The following is an 8,550-nucleotide window of genomic DNA, read 5'->3' on the forward strand; positions in this document are numbered from 1 at the left end:
ACATTTATAGTAGTGTTGATGAATCTAGTTCCACTACTTCAAGTGACAGTGAATCAAGTGAGGAAGACCATCCCATTGAAAGTGCATATCCTTGTGATGGTCAACTTCTAATGATTAGAAGGCTTCTAGGAAACCAACCTCATGAGTCTCACCTTTCACAAAGAGAGAATATTTTTCACACAAGGTGTAAAATTCTTAATAATGCTTGTTCTCTCATTGTGGATAGTGGGTCTTGTTGTAATTTTTGTAGTACAAGGTTGGTGGAGAAGCTTGGTCTTACTATTATTCCCCATCCGAAACCATATCAACTTCATTGGATTAATGAAGATGGGGATATTAATGTTAATAATCAAGTGAAAGTCAAGTTCTCTATTGGTAACTATGAAGATCAAGTGGTTTGTGACATAGTTCAAATGGAAGCTTGCCATATTTTGTTGGGAAGGCCATGGCAATTTGACAAGAAAACCATGCATAATGGCCTTACCAATGAAATCACTTTCACCCACAAAGAAAAGAAATTTGTACTTCATCATTTGTCTCCTTCACAAGTGATAGAGGATCAAGTACAAATGAAATTGAAAAGAGAAGAAGAAAAAAAAAACTTGATTAAAAAAAAAACAAAAAGGAAAAGAAGCATAAGTCTTCAAAGAAGAAGGAAGAGAAATCTCTTTCTATAGAAGAAATTCAACAAGAAACTTTAAAACAAACCCTAATTGTTGAAAAGCCTTCTTACCTTCTTCTTTGTAAAAGTGTGCTTCAGTGTCATAATTTAAGCATTGAACTTAGTTCTTTACCTCCTCAAGTTTCTCATTTATTAAAAGAATTTGATGATATATTCTCTAGTGAAGGTCCAAAAGGCCTTCCTCCTTTTAGGGGTATAGAACATCAAATTGATTTTGTGCCTGGGGCTAGTCTACCCAATAGACCAGCCTATAGGACAAATCCTCAAGAAACTAAGGAGATAGAGAACCAAGTCCATGAATTATTGAATAAAGGGTGGGTACAAAAGAGTTTGAGTCCCTGTGCTGTGCCTGTATTGTTAGTGCCCAAGAAAGACGGAAAATGGAGAATGTGTTGTGATTGTAAGGCCATTAACAATATCACAATCAAGTACAGGCACCCAATCCCTAGACTTGATGATATGCTTGATGAATTACATGGTGCTACTATATTTTCTAAAATTGATCTTAAAAGTGGTTATCACCAAATAAGAATTAAAAAGGGTGATGAGTGGAAAACTGCTTTTAAGACCAAATTTGGATTGTATGAGTGGCTAGTTATGCCTTTTGGTTTAACCAATGCACCAAGTACATTCATGAGGCTTATGAATCATGTCTTAAGAGAGTGTATAGGAAAATTTGTTGTTGTTTATTTTGATGATATATTAATCTATAGTAGTTCTCAAGATGATCACTTAGGACATCTTAGAGAAGTTATGATGATCCTTAGGGAAAACCAATTATTTGCAAATCTTGAAAAATGTACTTTTTGTGTGGATCATGTGGTTTTCCTAGGGTTCATTGTAAGCAAAAATGGGGTTCAAGTGGACCCCGAGAAAATCAAAGCCATTCAAGAGTGGCCCAAGCCTAAAAATGTTAGTGAAGTTAGGAGTTTTCATGGACTAGCAAGTTTTTATAGAAGATTTGTGCCTAACTTCTCTAGCATTGCTTCACCCTTGAATGAGCTAGTCAAAAAAGATATTTTATTTGATTGGACTTCAAAGCATGACCAAGGATTTCAATTACTTAAAGATCAACTTACTAATGCACCCATTTTAGCTCTACCAAATTTTGAAAAGACTTTTGAGCTAGAATGTGATGCATCAGGAGTTGGCATAGGAGCTGTGTTATTGCAAGGAGGACACCCCATTGCCTATTTTAGTGAAAAACTAAAAGGTGCCTCCCTCAATTACCCAACCTATGACAAGGAGTTGTATGCATTGGTTAGAGCTTTACAAACTTGGGAACACTATCTTGTGTCCAAAGAGTTTGTCATTCATAGTGACCATGAGTCACTTAAATATTTAAGAGGTCAAGGTAAGTTAAATAAGAGGCATGCCAAATGGTTAGAGTTCCTTGAACAATTTCCATATATCATTAAATTCAAGAAAGGAAAATCAAATGTGGTAGCTGATGCTTTATCTAGGAGACATACTTTGCTTGTGTCTCTAGGTACTCAAATTCTTGGATTTGATAATATTAGGGAGTTGTATGAGGAAGATCTTGAGTTTGGTGATAATTATAAAAAATGTCAACAAAAAGCTTTTGATGGTTTCTATATGGTTGAGGGGTACTTGTATAAAGAAGGAAGGTTATGCATACCCCAAGGATCCATTAGGAAATTATTAATTAAAGAGAGTCATGAAGGTGGGCTTATGGGGCACTTTGGTGTTGAGAAAACCCTTAGTTTGTTAAAAGAAAAATTTTCTTGGCCCCATATGCGAAAAGATGTCCAAAGGCATTGTTTTAGATGTTTAGCTTGTTTACAAGCTAAGTCTAAAGTAATGCCTCATGGTACATACACACCTTTGCCTATTGCTTCTTCTCCTTGGGTAGATATTAGCATGGATTTTGTGCTAGGCTTGCCTAGAACCCAAAGGGGAATGGATTCTATCTTTGTGGTAGTGGACCGTTTTAGTAAAATGGCTCATTTTATTCCTTGCCACAAAGTAGATGATGCAAGCAACATTGCAAAACTCTTCTTTAGAGATGTGGTTAAACTACATGGACTTCCTAGGACTATAGTTTCATATAGAGATACAAAGTTCCTAAGCCACTTTTGGCGTGTCTTATGGTCAAGACTAGGAACCAAACTCCTCTTTTCAACTACTTGTCATCCTCGAACAGATGGCCAAACTGCGGTAGTGAATAGATCTCTGTCTACTATGCTTAGGGCAGTCCTAAAAGGTAATCACAAATCTTGGGATGAGTTTTTGCCCCACATTGAATTTTCCTACAATAGGGTAGTTCACAAAACTACCAATATTTCTCCTTTTGAGGCTGTGTATGGGTTTAATCTTTTAACTCCTTTAGACTTGATACCTCTCCCTAATGTTGAACATTTCATTCATAAGGAAGGGGCTTCAAAGGCTGATTTTATCAGAAAACTGCATGAAAGGATTAAAACTCATATTCAAAATCAAAATGAGAAATATGCAAAACAAGGGAATAAGGGCAAAAAGTCTATGATCTTCGAGGAAGGTGATTGGGTTTGGCTTCACTTAAGAAAAGAACGTTTTCCAAATCAAAGGAAGTCCAAACTCAGTCCTAGAGGAGATGGTCCCTTTCAGGTCTTACAGCGTATCAATGATAACGCTTATAGACTTGATTTACCCTCTGATTATGGAGTCAGCACCACTTTTAATGTTTGTGATCTTAAACCTTTTATAGGTGCTAGTGATGATGAGGACGACTCTTCAGATTCGAGGACGAATCCTTCTCAAGAGGGAGGGAATGATGGAAGAGCATGGGCTAAAGGCCCAACCACTAGAGCAATGGCCAGGAGGTTACTTGAAGATTTGACTGCTTTGGAGCTTAGTGGGCCCAATGGGCTTGGTGGGCCTAGGGTGCTTCTCACTTGGGCTTTAATTGATTGAACACCATGTCTAATTTTATTTTCTTAGTATAGGAATTTACTTTGATGTTGGTCTTGTATTTTGACCATAGATTAGGGTTTAGGTGTCTTGGGCTTAATTTTGGGCTTCTTGAGCTTTGGGCTTTTGATACCCAATATTAGGCTCATTCTTCTTCTTATATTTTTTCCTATTCATTGTATTCATTAGACCAATGTATTTCGGTCATTAGATTAGGATTATATGAAGAATACATTAATAGGAGAATTAGGTTTCATTTATGCATCATTTAGAGGTAATTTGAGATGAATTTGAGTCACATGGATGGCATGTAGTAGTTCCGGCCATGTGAGCTCAAATCCACTTCAAATCACTCCTAAATGACACCTAAATGAAGGTAGCAATCCGGTTTAAGCATGTGAGTGGCCAAAGTTTGAATTTCAAATTCAAAATTTGAAATTCAAACTTGGCGCCAACTATGCCTACTTGGTTGCCGCCAAGCTTGACCTAATTTTCCTCCTATAATTGTATCTCTTCCCTCCTTGTAAAAACACTTTTGAATATATGAGAATTTCTGAACAATTACTTCAACTAATTCCCTCAAGAGTCACCGAAAATTCCAAGAGAGAAAACCTAAGAGAATGCCTTCAAAAACCTTAGGAAAACCTAGTTTTCCTTCCCTTTGAAGTGTGCAATCCTTTGAGTTCATGAGCTTGGATGCTTTCTTCTTCCATTTCCGCAGATTGTTCTTCATCTTCACGAGTTCTTCAAGTGTGTTACTATCTCCATTGAAGAAGATCCGAGCCTAGGAGGAGTTTAGGAAGAGTTTGAGCTTCACTCCTACTACTCACCTCCATCATTAATCATAAAGAAAGATAAATATAAATGTTTCCTACTCAAAACATCAGTCACCACATTGGCTTTGCCCAAATAACAAATAAGATCAAAATCTTATTCCTTAAGAAATTCCAACTATCTCCTTTGTCTCATATTCAACTCCTTTGGTCAAAAGATATTTAAGGCTCTTATGATCACTAAATACCTCAAGCTTAGAATCATATAGGTAGTGTCTCCAAATCTTAGTATAAATATTACAATCGCTAACTTAGAGTCATGGGTAAGGTAATTCCTCTAATGAATTTTCAATTGCCTAGAAACATAAGCTACTACCCTTCCTTCTTGCATTAACACTCCATCCAAACCCTTCTTAGAAGCATCACTATATACCACATAAGACTTACTAAAATCCGGTAATATTAACACTAGTCAATCTTTCCTTAAGAGTTTGGAACCTTGATAAGGTTCCACTTCAAGAATCCTCAAGGAATGCTTCAATTCTTCTCGGATCCTTGGATGAAGAGCAAGGATTAGGAGCTTCCAAGAAGAACAATGTGACCAAGCCTTGACCAAGCTAAGTCCGAAAAGAAGTATGGCAACCTAGCTCTACAAAGAAAGGAGCTCAAGAAGGGTAGAGATAGGTTGAGAGAGACTTTCGGAGGGAGAGATTTCAAATGAAGAAAACTCATTCAATTATGTCCAAAAGTATTACAAAACTCGGCAAAGGAAGATTTATAGGAAAAATTAGGTTAAGGGTTTAAGTTGGGTTAACCTAGAGTTAAGTAAAACCATGGTATGGTTTACTTAACTCTAGGCGCCAAAATTTGAATTCTAAAATTCAAATTTTGGTGCCAACCGGTCACCCCCTCCATGTTCACTCATTTGGATGTGATTTAGTATCCATTTGAGTTGCATTTCGGTCACACCATGTGCATGTGTACACATGGCCGAAATACACTTCAAATGACATACTAATTACATTCAAATGAAGATGTACATGTTAACCTAAATTAACCCTAAATCTAAATGACCATGAAATGAAATTCCTAGTCTAAGTGGCCGAAATACAAAGGCCTAAAATGAAATACAAGCCCTAAGGCCCAAACCTACACTACCCCTACTCTACTTGGGCTTGAATTAAAGCCCAACTAAAAAGTGTGATGGGCTTTCCTTGAGCTTGGGCCCATTCCTCTTGGATCCTCTTTGCCATAGCCCTAGTAGTTGGGCCCTTGGCCCATGGGCCTCCTCCATCATCCCCTCCCTCTTGAAGAGGATTTGTCCTCAAATCCAAAGAATCCTCCTCTTGGGTAGCAAGTCCTGTAAAGAGAGACAAGTCAGAAACATTAAAACTAGGACTAATACCATATTCAGAAGGGAGATCTAGGATATAGGCATTATTGTTTATTTTTCTAAGGACTTGAAAGGGTCCATCTCCTCTATGACTAAGTTTGGACTTTCTTTTGGAAGGAAACCTATCCTTCCTAAGGTACAGCCAAACCCAGTCTCCTTCCTTGAAAACAACTTCCTTTCTACCCTTATTATTGTATTTTGTATATTTTTCTGTTTGGGATTGAATATGATTTCTAACCCTCTCATGCAATTTTTTGACAAATTCAACCCTAGATGTGCCTTCTTTATGAATAAAGGAAGCAACATCAGGAAGGGGTAATAAATCCAAAGGAGTTAGAGGATTGAAACCATAAACAATCTCAAAAGGAGACATGTTGGTGGTTTTATGGACCACCCTATTATAGGCAAACTCCACATGAGGGAGATAATCATCCCATGACTTTTTGTTGCCTTTGAGGATTGCCCTCAACATAGTCCCAAGAGACCTATTAACTACCTCAGTTTTCCCATCATTTTGGGAATGACATGTGGTAGAAAATAGAAGTTTAGTTCCTAGCCTTGCCCATAGAGTTTTCCAAAAATGGCTAAGGAACTTAACATCTCTATCTGAGACTATAGTTTTAGGTAACCCATGAAGTCTCACTATTTCTTGAAAGAATAACTTAGCAACACTACTTGCATCATCCACTTTGTGGCATGGAATAAAGTGTGCCATTTTACTAAAACGGTCCACAACCACAAAGATGGAATCCTTTCCTCTTTGGGTCCTAGGCAAACCAAGGATGAAATCCATGGAAATATCTACCCAAGGAGCATTGGATATTGGCAAGGGGGTGTATAGTCCATGAGGTTTTGTGGTAGACTTAGCTTGTAAACAAGCTATGCAACTACTACAAAATCTTTGAACATCTCTTTTCATACGAGGCCAAAAGAATTTCTCTCTCAAAAGTGTAAGAGTCTTCTTAATTCCAAAATGCCCCATGAGCCCACCCTCATGGCTCTCCTTTACCAAGAGTTTCCTAATAGATCCTTGGGGAATAAAAAGTTTATTTTCCTTAAAAAGATACCCCTCAGAAATATAGTAACCTTGATAAGGTTTTTGAATACATAGAGAATAAAAGTTAGCAAAATCAAGGTCTTTCTCATACAATTCCTTTATGTCATCAAACCCTAGTATTTGAGAACCTAGGATGTTCAACAACACATGTCTTCTTGACAAAGCATCAGCTACTACATTTGTAGAGCCTTTCTTATATTTGATGACATAAGGAAATTGCTCAAGGTACTCAACCCATTTTGCATGCCTCTTATTTAACTTATGTTGACCCTTCAAGTATTTAAGTGATTCATGATCACTATGAATAACAAATTCCTTGGTCACAAGATAATGTTCCCAAGTTTGAAGGGCACGAACTAAAGCATACAACTCCTTGTCATAGGTAGGGTACTTCAAGTCAGCCCCATGAATTTTTTCACTGAAATAGTCTATGGGGTGGCCACCTTGTAACAACACAGCTCCTATGCCAAGACCTGAAGCATCACATTCTAGCTCAAAGGTTTTGCTAAAATCAGGGAGAGCTAGAACAGGTGCTTGAGTGAGTTTTTGCTTAAGCTCTTGAAAAGCTAAATTATGTTTTTCTTGCCACAAAAAGACCACATCCTTCTTCACCAACTCATTGAGAGGTGAAGCTAATGTAGATAAGTTAGGAACAAATCTTCTATAAAAGCTTGCCAATCCATGGAAGCTCTTAACTTCACTAACATTAGTAGGAATAGGCCATTCTTGGATGGCTTTGATTTTCTCGGGGTCCACATGAACCCCTTTTTTGCTTACCACAAACCCTAAGAATATAACATTATCCACACAAAAAGTGCACTTGTCTACATTGGCAAACAAGTGATTGTCTTTAAGAACAAGTAGGACTTGTGTTAGGTGATCCACATGATCACTTAGACTTTTGCTATAGATTAAGATATCATCAAAATAAACAACTACAAACCTACCAATGCAATCCCTAAGGGCATGATTCATTAGCCTCATGAAGGTGCTAGGTGCATTAGTAAGCCCAAAAGGAATTACCAACCATTCATATAATCCAAACTTAGTCTTAAAAACAGTTTTCCACTCATCACCTTCCTTGATTCTAATTTGGTGATATCCACTTTTAAGATCTATCTTGGAAAATATGGATGACCCATGCAACTCATCAAGCATGTCATTAAGCCTAGGAATTGGGTGCCTATATTTTATTGTGATGTTGTTGATGGCTCTACAATCACAACACATCCTCCATTTTTCGTCTTTTTTTGGCACCAAAATAACAGGCACAACACAAGGGCTTAGACTCTTTTGAATCCAACCTGATGGACTCCTTCCACCAAGGGGATGATCAAACATTCAATGGTGAAGAGGAGCTCCTTTCCAAGGCCAAGATGGTGACCTTAGAGGGTGGACGTTCCTTCAAGGGTAAGGCTAAGTGATGGTGGGCGTGAAAGGTGGAGTCTTGGGCGAATAGGAGAAAGGTTGGGAGGATGGTGTTTTGGGTGTATTAGTTGGCTCTCTTCACTAAGTGGAGGTGAAGGCCATTCAAGGTATCCCTAAACTCACTCTAAGGAGGAGATAAGAGAGGTAGGCCGAATTGACCTAGTGACTAAGGAGAGGATTTGAGGCAAAAATGCTCACTCAAATTCATATATTCTAAAGTATTTACATGATGCATAGCCTAGGGTATTTATAGGAGTGGGAGGCATCTAGGGTTGCATTTGGAGAGTGCATGGACGAAATTCACAAG

Source organism: Cajanus cajan, chromosome 2 (assembly GCF_000230855.2).
Source record: "Cajanus cajan strain Asha chromosome 2, NIPB_CcT2T_4, whole genome shotgun sequence".
Lineage (NCBI taxonomy): Eukaryota > Viridiplantae > Streptophyta > Magnoliopsida > Fabales > Fabaceae > Cajanus > Cajanus cajan.